Source organism: Eumetopias jubatus, unplaced genomic scaffold (assembly GCF_037043125.1).
Source record: "Eumetopias jubatus isolate StellerSeaLion01/CBP00866 unplaced genomic scaffold, mEumJub1_p1.0 scaffold_4, whole genome shotgun sequence".
Lineage (NCBI taxonomy): Eukaryota > Metazoa > Chordata > Mammalia > Carnivora > Otariidae > Eumetopias > Eumetopias jubatus.
The window spans coordinates 164,236,910-164,254,653 of record NW_028274810.1 but is presented as its reverse complement, the minus strand read 5'-3'; positions in this window follow the sequence as shown (position 1 = coordinate 164,254,653).

Sequence of the window (17,744 nt, the reverse complement as noted above, 5' to 3'; positions counted from 1 at the left end):
GAGATTAAACACAGATAAAGGAGATGCATACAGGTACCAAACATGGCAGGGGGTGAATTTGTGATTGTTAATTTTATGTCTCAAATTGACTAGGCTAAGGTACACAGATCATTGGTCATATGTTATCCTGGATGTTTCTGTGAAGGTGTTTTCTGGATGAAATTAATGTTTAAATCAGTGGACTTTGAGTAAAGCAGATCACCCACTATAATGTGGTTGGGTCTCATCAATCTATTGAAGGTTTTAACAGAAAAAAACAGATCTCCCCTGAGGCAAAGGGATTCTGCCTCTAGACTGCCTTTGGACAACAGAACTCTTCCCAGGGGCTTTTCCAGACTGCTGACCTTCCCTACAGATTTTGGACTTGCCAGCCCCGCAACCATGTAAACCAAGTCCTTAAAATCTCTATCTGTTGATGGAGATGAGAGAGATAGATACATAGATACATAAATACATACATAGATACATAGACAGGTAGATATAGATAACAGGGAGAGAGAGAGAGAGAGAGATGGAGAATAAGTAATCCAGTAGATTACCTAAGGAAAGAAGTTTCCTAGTATAGAGGAGTTGGAATGGCCCCTAGATTAGGGATGGGCTTGGAATTTTTCAGGAACAGTGAAAATCTTTATAATCTCATGAGCTGTGAAGTTTGAGGAATTGTGAAAGCTTTTTACATGTGTTTATGTATATACATATACATCTCATTGATTCTGTTTCTCTGGAGGACACTCGCTAATATAATACTAACATTTATATTAAAAAAGCCAAAAATTCCAAGATAAAAGGATATCCACAACATAACAAAACTACAAATCTCCTGAGACATAAATTAATTAATTAATTAATTAATTTCAGAGTGGTTAGAAAAAAATTTCTACAAATGAATAATAATCAGAGTGATAGCTGACTTCTCAAAGGCAATAGGAAACAAAATGAAAACAGATAAGATTTCCAAACAAATAGTAAATTTAAATCAGTAAATAAAATGTCTTGAAAGTCCTGAAAACATACCAGTGAACACAGTACTGTATATTCCAAAATTATAATTTGAGGAAAGAACATAAAGCCATTAAAAGAGGGAAAAAAAAAAAAAAAGAGAGACCCTGAATAAGCTTACTACCAAAAGACCTTCATTGATGGAAATCTAAAGGATATACTTCAGGGGAAAAAGTGAAAATGAGAGGATAACCAGGGAAGGAAATCTATAAAATATTAGAAGATATGGTGAGAAAAGTAAATTGTAAACTTGCTGATAACCCCAAATATAGCAGAGTAAGCAGTAAGAATGATACCTAATTTGTGAACTTAAAAAAAAAAAATAAGACAGAGCAAAGAATTTTGACAACCACAGCAGATGAGTCAGAAGGGAGTTGGTAATAATAGCAAAACCATTTTTCAAGACGATATTAAAGATGCTGATGAGACTACATTAATTTAAACATGCATATACAAATTTCTAAGAAGACTAGAACATGTACATTGGTTGTACATTTCCAACCAGCAGGGAATTTTTTCTGAGTAAGAAAGGAGAGAGTAGGTGAAATAGCACAAAGTAAGCTGCTGAAAACGAATCTAAGCGTAGCAATAATTGCAATCAATTTAAGGAACAAAATTCACTGGTAAGATTTAAAAATTAACAAAAGCCAGCAATGTACTGTGTGCAAGAAACATATTTTCAAAATCAGGATTCATAAAGACTAAAACTTAAAAGGTAAAAATTAAAAAGTCTGGGCACAATAGGGGACTGAAACACAAAGAGATTGGGATACGGGAAGTTTAATACAATGAAAAATTATGATAAGGCAGTCATTATGAAAATGTAATGAGAATTCTAAAGAGTTGCAAGACCAGAAGAGAGCACACAAGAAAGGGCTGATTTGGAAGGGGAAAGAGCACCTCAAGGCTGGCTTTCAGAGCTCTTTGAAGGAGGTGTGTGTGCGGCCCATGGGAGGTGCCGGAGTTTGCTGGATTTCTATTTCATTTATCCCCAAGCACTAATGGAACAGAGAGTCATACGGGTTCAGGGGTGCAACTGTGACTACGTAACTAGGTAGAGAGTTTTGCCCACATTGAGCCTACACCATAATGTTTGGCCCCCCATAGCGGTAACGATGTAACACTCCAGAATCCATTCTCCCATATTGAAGACCAAACCAAACCAAACCAAACCAAACCAAAAACAAATCCCTTATTCTCTCACAATTTCCTTATTTTCTTTAAACATCACAATTTCTTTATTTTCACTGAATCACTTTTCCCTCTTGAAACACCCCTGCCTCTCTTCTGTGAATCATTTCTAACTTGTTTTGTGTGGCTCTAGTGCACTAAACATAATAAAACACACAATTAGAAGAAGACTAGTTTTATCTTGGCCATTCTTAGAAGATTTGTCTTTTAATGCATTTGAAGTACATTAACCTTTGTGTCCAAGCAGTTCCTTCCAAACCTACATTTGTTCTGGGGTTTGTGCTTTTTTTTTTTTTTTCCTTTTATTCCATCCTGTTGTATACACATAATCTTAATCGAAGAATTCTTGATTTTTCCACTAATTGAAATACTTAGTAGAACAACTCTTAAGATATTTGATGTGGGAGGGCACTCCAACTAGCATCCATGCTGGCTCATTGTGATTCTAAGCTGCTACCTTTGAGTTTAGCCCTCAAGCAACGTATATGAAATATCTAAGAACAAAATGGAAAATATTCCCAAATTAGGCTGGTAATCAGACACTCATGGGGTGGGGGGTGGGGAAAGGGAAGGGTAAGAATTGAAAGCCTTCCTAATATCAGTCTCTTTCACTTCTTTTATGCCCCCTTTTGCCTGTATAACATGTCTGTGAGATTGTTCTTTACAAAAATATGTATTGTATCTCAGACTTTTCTAAGTGATCACTAGATTGTGCGCTAATTCTTCTGCTGTCTTGAGTTACTCACAGAGAAACTGCCCTATCTGTGATTTACACAATCAACTTTCCTTCTTTATAAAGAAAATGGAAACAACAATCTTCCTCAGTTCTTCCATAAATTATCAGAAGAATGAACTTTTATTATCTCCCACCTTCTAAGTAATGTTTACTTTAAAGCTAAAGCAGTTGAGATCTCTGACTTTCTCTGTTTTTGTTTGGTTCTTTTTTGAAAACTATTTAGGTGAGAAAGTTGTTGTTGTTTTTTTTTCTGAAACAAGTAAGATAATAAAAGTAGCAACCAGGTGTTTACTCCCTGCCAAATGCCAAGGCTTTTACTACACAACTCACGTGCATTAAACTTAATCCCTTTGACATTACATACAAGTATGGTCATACTCATTTTATAGCAAGAAACTGAAGCCCATAAAAGTAAAGAAACATGTGAGAGAGAGAGTTACAGAGTCTCATCTTTCTCTCTCTTCCAGGTTCCATGTTCAAATTACTGTTACTAATTCTTCCTGACACCTTTTTTTTATCACCTTTCCTTAAAATACCAGAGGAATGCTTACATTTTTTTGTCATAACTTCTCCATTAATGACACATGCATAGCAACTTTAATACTTTCAGTCTTAAACTCAAAACACTTAAAATATTCCTTAGAGTCTATTTACTCATTTTTTTTATAATATGCCATGAAGAGGAATATTGTGTCTACCTTCAAAGAACATTCATCAGCGTTTTGTAAACATACCCTGAGGGAATGTAATTCATGTGACTGAGCGACCTGCATTTTCTTTGAGGCTCAGTTTCCTCCTCTGGCCATGAGAGGAGGTGGCCCCATAGTCTGAAATCCATTTGAGCTCCAGCGTTCTATGTTGTTTTGTATTTCCTTCATTTAGACCAGGGAGTTGTTTTCATTACAATCATAAAAGGTGATCTCCTTGGGCTTGATCTAGTGCAGCCAAAGCACTGCCTATGGAGGGATATGTAGATCCAGCCAGTTGCACGAGGCTACCAATAACTGGCCGCAGCCCAGGACCTTTACGTGGATCTTTGCCTTTCACACAGCATGTGTGCAAGTGGAGAAGGTGTATTTTTTATTTGATCAATCCAGAGCACAGCTCTGTTTGGTGCTCTCATTGCTCTACTTAAAATTCTCTTATGTTCTTGTCGAAAAAGTGACCTGTTCTATTCTATATATGAAAGCTTCACATTAAAAGAATATGAGGTAGCAAATATCTTTACTGAAGCGCTGTTGGCAGCTGAAATCACCGACGACTTCCTGGCTGTGATTCATAATCTATATCCGTGCCTTTGAGACAGCAGGCTATTGATTTTTCCCTGTCTATAATCCAAGACCATATACAGAGCTTGTTAGACATCTGTGGGAGTATAAACTGAGTTTTGATACAAGTTAGGAAGGTTCTGTTAGCGGGGCATGCAGTTTTTGTCTTAGAGAAAATCTTTACACAACTGTAATCTTGGTGAGCTTTGTAAAAACAAACTATTCGATTTAAGTTAAGTTGCAGGCTTGGAGTAGAGAACACTGTGAGGTTTTCTGTTGTTCTTTCTGTTTTGTTTTGTATTGTTTTGTTTTGGTCTAGAGTTTAAATAAAATGATTTTCTCTGGTAATTACTACACTACCTATTAAATATTGATTGGGCTTTTGCTCTTTATTGTATATGAGGATAGTTTTTATTTGATGAAATTAATTAGAGTAGATTTCAAGTACTTTAGGGAGACAAATGTAGGGCATAGATCTAAATAAAACTGTTAAAACAGTCACATGGAATCAGCTATCAGGCCATTTCTGAAGAAATGAATAGGATTTATCTATGTCAAAAGTCTTCTTAGCTGTGAAAAATCTTTAACTATTTCTAAATCATTGCATATTTATCTGACCAAGAAATAAATACAAATGGCTTTTTTTTCCCCAAGTAGATGTCTCAAGGAGAAATAAAGAAAAGTATAGGTTTTTCCCTGAGGTGGTTTCTTAAGTAACAGAGTAAATAATGCTTATCTAATCTTTCCACTTTAAAAGAAGCAGCAGCAATATTACAAAGTCAAACGTACACACATTTCAGTATAGAAACTGAAGAAAATAATGCTATTTGATACATACTTATTAAAATGTCAGACACGGTTACAAACTAAAACATATCATTTCTGGATAAAATCCACCTAAAATGCGCTGTTTGCACTTTTTATATAGTACTCATTCCAATTTTATTTTTTGTCATTGATTTTACTTTAATAAAAATAGCATCTGATATTTACAGATAATTATCTATGTGCCAAGAACTCTATTAAATGCTTTTCTGAGTTACTCATTGGATTCTCACAATAATTCTGAAATGGGAATAATAATATTATTATATGAATATAATATACTATAATATAATAATATATTAAACATAACAATGTATAATATATTAACATAATAGTGCTATATTATTATTATCCCCATTTCAGATGTAGACAATGAGGCACAGAGATGCTAAATAGCTTATCCAAGGCCACGCAACTAGTAAAGATTGGAATCAAGATTCAGACCTAGGCAGTAAAAATCAAGACCTTAAATTCTTAAACCCTGCTTGTCCACCTTCTCTTATTTTGAGCTACTTGAGGATAAGGATTTGTATTAATTCACCTTTGTATAACCTGTGGTATCTAACATATAACCTTATATATACATAATCAATAAATACATATTAATACAAATTGAATCTCAGAGAAAATATGTATGAAAAGGAAAATTAGCTTAAAGAATCATTTGTTTTTGGTCCTTGTTCAGATTACTATCTCAGTGACCTGAGACAGAGCACTTTAGAGTAGTGTTTCTCACTTTCTTTAACCAGTGGCCTATTCCAATCAAGCCTTCCATCTCAACTTGTCTAGCTTCTGCAAATTCCCTAAATAATAATATATTTTTTGAAGTTTGCATAATGGGAATAATGGGAATTGTGTTCCAAATATATATTTAAAATATCATGTCATCCTTCTCACTGAGAATCACTTATTTAGGTTCTTGACATATACTTCTCATATGTACACTTGTCTACCTTTACAAATGTATTTGTGAATTTTTTTACAAGTATATTATCTGCTGAAGAATGATAATATGCAAAACATCTTAATGCATAATATTTATTTTATGTTAAAAAATGTAAGTCCGGTAAAATTAAAAAAAAAAACAACCCTAGTAGACAGTTGAAATTCATCAAAAAGCTGAGCAGAACAAACAGACCTTATCTAATGCAAAAAAAAAAAAAAGAGTAAACCAGGGGGATAATAACAACAAAAATTGCACTGCTGCAGAAAGAAAATGAATGCTTCCAATTAAAAGCCAATTTCTGAAAATTATTCACCGCAGGAACCAGAAAAAATAATTTTAGAAAACTATTTTAAACTCTCCATGGGACTGGAGGAAAACTCAGTGAAATAGATGTGTGAAGCTATAATAAGAGAATGGAGGGAGATGAAAAGACCAATTGATGACATGAAAAGGAAGAAGGAAGAGATTAAAAAAAATATATTTGAGTAAAATTAAAAATGCAGAGCAGAATTAAAATCTTAATTTGAAAAACTCTTAATTTGAGGCAACAAAGAGTAAAATAGACATATAAAAATAAATCATAATAATAAACTATTCTATATAACCAGACTGAAATAAATTTGAAAAACCTAACTAAAATAAATATCTCAAAACATATATGATTCCAAGAGTGAAAAAAGAATAAAAGGAAATATGAATAAACTAAATCACCAAAAAGATTACAATAGGGAAATAAAGATACCAGGCTAACATGGTTTTGTAAGTGAGTGCTACAAACTGCCGAGATAAATAATCCCTATCTTATGAGTTGCAACAGAAAACAATTATAAGAATTAGCTAACCTAATTCTCCAGGGTTGGGAGAAAAGACATGGTGAGGCAGTACTATCCCAGAAAGAGAAGAATAGTTCAACATCAGAAGGCTGTAATTCATCATTACAATGAATTAAGAACAAAATTTCCATATGTGTAAAATATTTACTATATTTACTATAAATACTATATGTACTAGTAAAATACTAAGTATTCTGTAACCTTAAAATCTATTTATAAAGTTTAAAAATTATAAAGTTTTGTAAAGGTAAAAAAACTATTTATGATTTTAAAAGATCACAGCACATGAAGAGTGCAAGGAATGCAAGACAATTTCTTCAAGGTCCATCCGACCAAAACTGGCAGCAAACATTATTTTAATGAGCAAACTTTAGTCACTTCCCCTTTAAGACAAGAATGAAGACAATGATAACATTCTTTTTTTTTTTTTTTAAGATTTTATTGATTTGTCAGAGAGAGAGCACACGCAGGGGGGAGCGGCAGAGGGAGAGAGAGAGAGAGAAGCAGGCTTCCCGCTGAGCAAGGAGCCCAATGCAGGACTTGATCCCAGGATCCTGGGATCATGACCTGGGCCGAAGGCAGACGCTTAGCCTACTGAACCACCCAGACATCCCAACAACGATAACATTCTGACTACTCTTTTATGATAGTACAGGAGGTCCCTGTCCCCTGTAATAATGACAGAGACAGAGAGGTTAAAAAGTGGAATTAAAAATGAGACCCAGTTATTTAGCGTTCCTGACAAGACTTTGAAAAAGCATATGCTGCTGATTCCTCCTCTGAACTCTGGAAAAATGATTAAGGGAAATATGGAGCAAAGGAAACAGTAGAAAACTAGAAATCTCTGAGGCTCTGAACTAGCACATGTGGAATCAGGACAGAATGGTTAGAGTTGCTGAATACAGCCATGAATTTTGCACAATGTGCAACTACAGAGAACACTAGTCACATAAGCTATGGTGTGCAAGATGCCTCCTAACTTTATGTAACCCAGACACCTTGAGAGGGGGGCTGCAACCGGGAGCAGAGGCTGAATCACAAGGTTCCCGGAGTATAAACTGGAGAGAAACAGTTTGATTTTCTTCTCTTTTCCTTCACCCACCATTGCCTATGTCAATAATTTCCTGCTCCACTCCTGCAGCAATATACAGTAATGGCCCATACTTCTTGTGCAGCTGTCTAGATCAGGGCAGTACAAGAATGTACCAGAGTGAGAAGCTGGGGAAAATAACCATATTTCTTAGGCATTCCCTCCTTCACCCTTTCACCTTCAGGCAGTCAAGGCTGGCGGAAAGAGACTGCTCTTCAATGACTGCTTCCCTTTGGGGATCCGAAGGGGAAGTGGTGGGTGAAAAGACTGATTAACTGGCATTCTGTTGTGCTTGGGCATCTCTACCCTAGAGATCAATTCCTTCTGTCTGTGTACAACAGAGACTAAGGTGTGACCTTCTAACTTCCCCCAAACATTTTCTAGGACAAAGATGCTTCTACCCTGCCAAAAACCTATTTCCACAAGCCAAAATAAGAAGACACAACAAACCAAGGAAAATATACAATCTGAAGCAGAAGTATAGAAAAGATGGACCAAGAATATAAAATAAGTTCAAGGATTTACTAACATAGAAATGACAAAATATATATTAACAAAAAATAAATGAAAACCATTAGCTGTGAAAATTAGATATGAAATATTAAACAATTGATATAGTCTCTTATAAAGAGATATAAGTTGTTCTTATTTGCAGGTGATATGAATGTCTACTTACAAAATCCAGGAGAATCAATGAACTAATAAAAGAAATATAAGATTTCAATAAGGTTGTCAGATACAAGATCAACTACAAAATTAACCATCTAGAAATTATAATAGATAATAGGATTCTCTAAAAACTAACCTCACCATGAATGTGCATGTCTTTTATGATGAATATTTTAAGACTATTAAGGAACATTAAAGAAGAACTAAGTAATGAAAAGAGACATGATGTTCATGGATGGCAAAACATAACATAATATAGATGTCAATTCACCCTAATTAAACTATAAATTCAAGTAAATTATAATAAGAACCTCACCAGGATTCTTGACATTACTTAATAAACTAATTCCAAAATTTATATGGAAGAACAAAGTCTCATTAATAAATGAGGCAATTAAAAAAATTAAAGAGCGATAACATCCCTATTGGATATCAAGACATATAAAAAAATTAAAGTAGTAAAAAATGAGTGAGCTATTTGTGTTGGAAATGACAAATATATCACTGAAAGAAGAATGGATAAAGAGGTATAAACCTCCAGTTATAAAATAAGTAAGTCACAGGGGTGAAAAGTATATCATAGGGAATATAGTCAATAATATTGTAATAATTTCGTATGATGACAGATGGTAATTACACTTATTGTGGTGAGCATTTTGCAATATAATTGTTGATTCACTATTTTGTACACCTGAAGCTAATATGATATTGTATGTCAACTACATTTCAATTAGAAAATAAGTCAAAAAAGGAGAATGGGAAACAGAAGAATAGGTAAGTATTACATGACAAATTAATATGAATGACTTAGTAGATGGTATTGACATATGAATGACTTAGTAGATGGTATTGAGAAAATAATAGAAAAATAAAGATGATCTTTACACAATGTAAAAAAATGATTTCAAGTAAATTAAAGACTTCTATAGAAAAGATAAATGGAGGAAAATATCTCTTTGACCATGGTATAGGAAAATATTTTTTAATCAGAACTCAAAAATCACAAACCAATGGGGTAAGTTTATTGCCCTTTCTCAAAACACAGGAATTCAGTTGAAAACTTGGATAACAGATAAATTTAAAGAATAGGGGAAGAGACAAGAAATGATTTTTTGCAATATCTGAAATTAATATAGAAATATCTAAGGAGATCTTTCATATCAACAAGAAAATAGAAAAAAAATTGACAAACAAAACAAAACAAAACAAAACTACGGTCAAAGTATATAAACAGGTGGAATCCAAATAGATAATTTTCTTGTAAGTAAAGAAGTGAACAACTTTACTAGTAACCAGAGAAAGGATGAGTAGGGGAAAAGGGAAACCAGTGAGATCACACTTCTTATCCATCAGGTTTGAAGAAATAAATGTACATTTTTGAAGAACTATTGAAAATCTGGTGTGCAAGGTGGTGGCAGTATGAATTGGTGCAATTTGGGAAAGAATCTGCAATACTTAATTAAAATAAGTACATTTACATCTTGAATCTAACTAAATTGACCGTAGTATATGTCCCATAGAAATGGTGGTGTGTATGGTAACAGTGGATTTTATAACAAGGACTTGAAGATCATTTGGATAACTAAAAAAGTAAAATATAGAATATAATATGCCTGGCATGGGCATATAATGGAATAATTTTCAACAATCAGAGTTAATAAACTGTTCTCACATATAGTGATATGATGCCTCTCAGAAACATGGTGTTGAATGGGGAAATGGAATAAAAATTATATCAAAATCCCACTTCAATATATTTAAGCACTCAACCAAACAATGCTATATTTTATAAGAATACACATACTAATCTAAAGAAATGCCTGAGTAGATGTTTATGGGCTGTAGTGGATGGATGAGAATGTATATAGGAAAAAAAGAAAAATTAATAAATTAAAAACAAGGGCTTTGAATTAACAAAACATCAGTGTGTCATGAATGAGGAATATGAGTAATTTAAATCTACACATCTGAGTTCTAAAAAAATAAAATAAAATCAATGAAATGAGAGACAAACTTGAGACTTCTTCAAATTAAAAAGAAAATGAAAGTGATATAGAATATAACTGACATTGAAGATAAAAATAGGTATGCTCATGAAAAAAACTTTAAAATTTTATTAGAAAAATAATAAAGATATAATTGCCATGAAAATTTCTAATTGAAAAATAAAATGCTAAATATGTAAATGAAATGATTATAATATTCCATGGAACATCAGGGGAAAAAAAAAAAGGACAGTTATCCATTGCTGTGTTACAAATGAATGCAAAAATTAGTAGCCAAAGACAACAAACATTTGTTATCTCACAGTTTCTGTGAGTCAGGAATCTGGCATAGCTTTACTGGGGACCTCTGGCTCAAGCTGCTTGTCAGGCGGGACTGCAATTATCTCAAGATATGAATGTGCTGGAGAACCCACTTCCATGCTCACTCCTGTGGTTGTTGGTAAAATGGACCTCTCCACAAGGGTGCCTCATAAGGCAGCTGGCTTCTCCCAGGTTGAGACACAGCCCCCATGAGTGTGTGTGTGTGTGTGTGTGTGTGTGTGTGTGTGAGTGTGAGTGTGTTGAGCATTTCCTTAATTTCTGGCACTACAAGGCTCATTCTGTACAACTCCTGCCACAGTTCTAAAATCAGCCATTTCTTCAAGGAACCTTGGTTTGTTTTAATGGACAATGGTATTAAAAACCTAGATCTGGGGCGCCTGGGTGGCTCAGTTGGTTAAGTGACTGCCTTTGGCTCAGGTCATGGTCCTGGAGTCCCGGGATCGAGTCCCACATCGGGCTCCCTGCTCAGCAGGGAGTCTGCTTCTCCCTCTGACCCTCTTCCCTCTTGTGCTCTCTATCTCTCATTCTCTCTCTCTCAAATAAATAAATAAAATCTTTAAAAAAAAAAACCTAGATCTGGGCACCAGGTGTGCTTGTTACTGAGGAGTAATTTCTTTTAGGCTCTCAGCTGACAGAGCAAAGAAGTGTATGTGACTCTACTAGCCCATCTATATATAACCATCTATATCTATCTCTATATTTTTTTAATTTTTTTATTATGTTATGTTAATCACCATACATTACATCATTAGTTTTTGATGTAGTGTTCCATGATTCATTGTTTGCATATAACACCTAGTGCTCCATGCAGAATGTGCCCTCTTTAATACCCATCACCAGGCTAACCCATCCCCCCACCCCCCTCCCCTCTGGAACCCTCAGTTTGTTTCTCAAGAGTCCATAGTCTCTCATGATTTCTTATGATAGCTCCAACTCAACCCATTACCACATAGATCATTCTAGCCTCCTCCCCTTGCTTACCTGCAAATTCCCACCCCAAAAATGAGAAACCTGTATCTCACTATCTGCCATCTATTTACTTAATTCTTCCACTCCAGTATTCATGTATAGTGGATTCATGTATATTACTCTCATGGGAAACAACTTTATCAGAGAACAGTGTTTTTATGTAGTTTCTGGAACAATCAGAGCAACAAAACAAGCAAAATTATGTTATACTATAACCCAAAGTGTAAGATAAATACCTGTGAATCCATGTTGATATAAATAAATGATGGAATAAATTAATAAATTAGGCAGAGACATTAATCACCTGTGCAGAGGAATTCCAAATAAATTCGGTAGATACTCTCCCCTAAAGTTGGGAAAGCATAACTTCCCACTTTTCAAGTGTGGGCTGCACATTGTGATTTCCTTCCAAAATGTACAATATAGGAAGTGGGGGAGAGTAACTTTATAGTAGAGAAACCTGATGGACACTACTTCAGCAGGTGTTCAAGGTCGACATCAACATACGTGAATCATGTTGATAGTATGTACCCACGATAGAATGTGATGAAAATAGCACTTTACCTCTGTGATGTTCTTCCTAAAAAGCCCATAACTCTAGTCTAATCACAGACAAAACATCAAATTCCAATATGGAGGCATCTTACGATGTATCCAAACAGTAATCCAAAAGTGTAAAGGCCATCAAAAAGAAGGAAATTCTGAGAAATGTCACATTCAAGAGGAGCCTAGGGAGACATGACGACTAAACATAACATAGTATGCTGGATAGGATCAAGAGGGAAAAAAGAGGACATTAGATTAAAACTAAGGAAATTAAATCAAGCTGGACTGTAGTTAATAATAATGTATCAATTTTGGCTCATTAATTCTAACAAGTGTACCATATTAAATAAGATGTTAATAATAGGGAAAGTTTCATTGCCAGGATAGGAACTGTATACTATCTGTTTAATTTCTCTGCAACCTAAAATTATTATAAAGTCAACCAGTATAAAAACAAAAAATAGGCAATTTAGTAGATATTGTATACCTGGTGCAGTTTCACACATAGCAGGTGCTCAGTAAAGTTGATACCAGTGGTTTTAATTTCAGATTGGATAACAGAATAGCCTAAAATGAGGAAGAAAGAAGCTTCCTAAGTTGTCAAATTGTTAATCAACTCAAGCATTGAATTGCAGATTATATTATTTATGGAGTAGAGAGTTGTGCTATGCTTGATTAGTTGCTCAGTAAATGTAAATATTAATGTAATTTTATCCAAATTATTGACATTAAGTTAATCTCAAAGAAGTGTTTTGTTGTTGTTATTAATTCCTACTTTGAACCATCTTCCAAGCCAACTTTCCTTGTAAAATAAAGTATTCTTCATAGAGATATCCTTAAACGAACTGTACATTCACCTGGAGATAATATCACTTTTAGCGTGTAGAGAAGTATCTACGTGTGGTGGATGGGAGTCTGTGAAAGGAGTCTGAAGGATAGGGTAGATTTCAAACAGAAGAACAAAACAGGAAAAACTACTTCTAGCTAGTAAATGATTGTAAAACCATTTTTTGCTACAGGCAGAGTTCCAGACATGCCCATGATGGTGAATTTGTTTCCATCCTCAAATCTGATAGAGGCCACTTGATTAAAATCCCAATAATTTCCTCTTTCTTAGAGAAAACTTTAAGTGGGATCACATGAAATGTTTGGATCCAATTGTATGCATTATTCTGCTCATTGGGGGACTTATTCTCAATTCTTCATAGCCTTTTCAAAGGAGTTGCTATCTCATAACCAATCTATGAATACTCATGGGAGATTTAAGTTTTTATTTATTATTTAAGAAGTTCTAGAATATTGGTTGCCTGGGTGGCTCAGTTGGTTAATCAACTGCCTTTGGCTCAGGTCATGATCCTGGAGTCCCTGGATCGAGTCCCACATCAGGCTCCCTGCTCAGCAGGGCGTCTGCTTCGCCCTCTGACCCTCCCTACTCTCATGTGCTCTCTCTCCCTCATTCTCTCTCTCTCAAATAAATAAATAAAATCTTTAAAAAAAAGAAGTTCTAGAATATCACTTATTGTGAAAACAACTATGTTACATCAATGATATAATTAATTTGTACAAGTAGAGAAGTTTAATTATGAGAAAGCTCCATTTGAAAAATATGACTGAATGTCAGAAGAATAGGAAGAAAGGATACAATTTTAAAATATTCCTCTGTTGAAAGCTAATTCCCTGTTTAAATTATTTAAGAATCTGAAAAATGTTTAAAGTTAAAGTAGCAGTTCTTAGAAAATGTGTTGGCTTACCTAAAGGTGTAAAATAAAGTGAAATTAATTCTCTCCCTATATTTAAAATAATTAATATTAGTTGTCTCTTTAATTTGGAACTATACTTATGTGAATAACCAGGCATTTTTTCATAAAGTTAACAGAAACTCAGTATCTGATGGACTCTGAATATCTTTTATCTTCAAATGGAATTTACTTGGATCTCTAGCCATTTTATAGTATGAATGACAAGAACCAATTTTGGAATATTATCCTAAGATCATATATTTCTTTAATGGTCACTATGAAACAGTACCATTCACATCCAAGTCATAAATGTTGGCTGTTTCTGAATTTGTCTGCTTCATTGGGCACAAATGGGAAGAGCAGAGGGATTCAGCAAGGCTTCTATTCTTCAGAGATTAAAAAGACATGCTTTATTCTTTCTCTCTCCTGTTAAACTGAGAACATTCTTTTTTTTCTTCTTTTTTAAATTTTTTATTTTCAGTGCACTCAAGAGAAATCATTTGGCCTTTTTTCAAAACTGAAATTCACTAAGTGACAATGTTTCTTTATCAACTTCTAATTATATATCAAATATATGCCTATATGTTATATCTAACATCTAATCTCTTTCTAGATTGATAGATCTTAAAGAATTGCAGTATGTAATTATATAAGAAGAGGGAGAAAGAGAGACAGACAAAGAGAAACAGGAAGAGACAGAGACAGAGAGAAACAAAGAAAGCTGTTCTTTCTCTGTTGTGGTCTTGATCTGCTTTGCCCATCTGTGAATAACGTTGCTATCTCTTATTGGCAACTTAAGTTTCTGTGTCATCCTGCAACCTGCCATCACATTCACACTAAAAATAAGTCTAATTAACTCTTGATCCCTTACTGCTGGTCTAGGGCCATGCCGTTTGCTGTTGCACGTGATACATATGACATAATCCCCACATCAAGAAGCCTGTGATCATATTGAAGATGTAAGGCTCATAGGCACACAACATAACAGATAGTACATTATAGTGTAATGACTAGTATAGTGGGAGCTGAATGAGCCTCCTTGTATTCTCTTTTTCAATGATTCCTCTTTTTATTTGTCTCTATCAGATGCCTCAGATATTCTTCCTTCTTTTCTTATTTCCCTTTTCTTTGGTATGCAGTTAAATTTCATTAGTGATTTCAAAAGATATTGTACTGAAAAGTACAGTCCTGAAAGTTCTGTAAAGTGCCGTACAGATTATAGTGTGTCTACTCACACACACATAAGCACACCTCTACTTACCAAACGAGGTATGTGTGTCAGTCCAGTGGGAGAGACTATCTGCCTCGAATGCAGCAGCTTTAGAGGTCTCATGGTATCCTGGCTTTCCGGAGACCAGAGGCCTACTTTCCATCAATCATTAAGGCTGGGGAAAGGGAGGCACTGTGAATCAGGGCAACGAAGACTCCATCCCACCCTCAAGCGAGGAGTAGAATCAGGTTTAACGGAGCAACGGGAGCCGCCTGCCAAGGACAGACTCCCACAGAAAATTAAGGGATGTTACTGTAGTTCTTGAAGTACTGAGTGTTGTGTTTATTTTTTTTTAAATCTACCTTCACATGGTTTGTTAATCTGCATAAGATTCTCTTCTTCATACGTCTCTGTGTCCTCTCTTGCCACCCACGCCTGTCCTCCTTCACTGTCTTTGTGCGCATCAGTCTTCATTCTGTTTCCCAAATCTCTATGCTCTCACCCACTGGTCAACTTTTGAATGTGCTTCTCCTTCTACTTGGAATGATCTTCCTGCCTTAATCCTCTAATTCCCCACATCCTATTCTCTCTCTTTCTCTCTAGGTGACTCCTTCTCATTTGTTTGGTCTCGCGTTAAAATACAGTTCCTCAGACTATATTCAGTCCCTTGCATCCATGGCAGCCGAGGGTAGTCCCTATATTTTATTCTTTCATTACACCGATGCACTCCTATAATGTACTCATCACGGCATTAATATAAATATATAATTGATGGCCACCAGTGGGATGATTTTTAAGGGCTGTGTCCCCCTACCACAATGTCATAAGCTTCAGGAAGGCAAGAACTTTGTCTTTTTTGTCCACTGCCATACCCTGACCTCATAGGAGAATGTTTGCTACAGAGAAAGTGTGCTCAGTTATATGTTGTTGAGTGCATGAATGAATGAATAGTAGTGTTAATATTAATGAAAAAATTAATACAATTTTCTGCAAACTATAACATTTCATAAATGCAAGACTGTTTTATCTTCATGATTATTATTAGCCATGTCAACAATAAAGCTAACTCTAGAGCAAAGCAACAAATATTCACTGACATTTCAAGACAATAAAAAGGTAAAATGTGGTTATTGTGACTTTTATAGCATATATACATTGTTGTGGGGGGGAAACTGTGAAAATTTTAAATTATAGCATAGTTTGTTTGTTTCACTGATGTTTTAATTACATAGCTCCAAGTAAAGGTAGGTTGAGGAAGAATCCTAGGGAATAGTTGTTTTTTTTTTTTAAAGATTTTATTTATTTATTTGAGAGAGACAGAGAGAGAGAGCACAAGAGGGGTGGAGGGTCAGAGGGTGAAGCAGACTCCCTGCTAAGCAGGGAGCCCGATGTGGGACTCGATCCCGTGACTCCAGGATCATGACCTGAGCCGAAGTCAGTCGCTTAACCAACTGAGCCACCCAGGCGCCCTAGTTGTTTTTTTTTAAAGATTTTATTTATTTGACACAGAGCGACACAGCAAGAGAGGGAACACAAGCAGGGGGAGGGGGAGAGGGAGAAGCAGGCTTCCCGCCGAGCAGGGAGCCCGATGCGGGGCTCGATCCCAGGACCCTGGGATCATGACCTGAGCTGAAGGCAGACGCTTAACGACTGAGCCACCCAGGCGCCCCGAATCCTAGGGAATAGTTAATAAAATAATAAAGATGCAGAATAAAAGAAAAAGTCTCTAAATCAAGGTAGCATGATGTCAGTGACAGGGTACACTTCTATTAGTGGGCCGGGCTCCTGTGAAGCAACCTCAAACCAATCTTCAAGCAATAATATTATGTCACTCTGCCTAGTATTTGCTCTCTCCTGCTTCCTTTTTTCTTCAACTTGTTTTCTCATTCCTTCATTTTTGAATGTCATTCCACCTCTGTAGCCCTACCACCTCTGTTAAAAACAGTCAGGCTTACAGTAATTAACCCTTCTGGTGTTGTCTCAAGACTCTTCCCTTCCTTTTAGACTGGACCCTGTCCCGTTTTCCTGGGACACACATCCCACCCTCACCTTCCTGGTTTTTCTCTTGTTCTGCCTAAAGTGATACCTGGACACTCTTGAGACAGTGGAGTTGTATAACCACAACTTTGTGTTGTGTTAGACACTCCGGATGTCCTATAGTAAAATCATTTGCACATCTGTACCATCATGTTGGGATATCACCACAGAGATTACTTTATATTTTTCCTCCAAAATATTTATCGCATTTATCTTATTGTTCTAACCATAGCATACATTTTAAACTATCTTTTACACTGTGGATATTTATGGGTGTGAAAATTGGCACTTGTGCCGTTCTGTTTCAATGCCTGATTGCTTTCAATACCAAGATAAGCATTCAAGTGTAAAAGGCACCC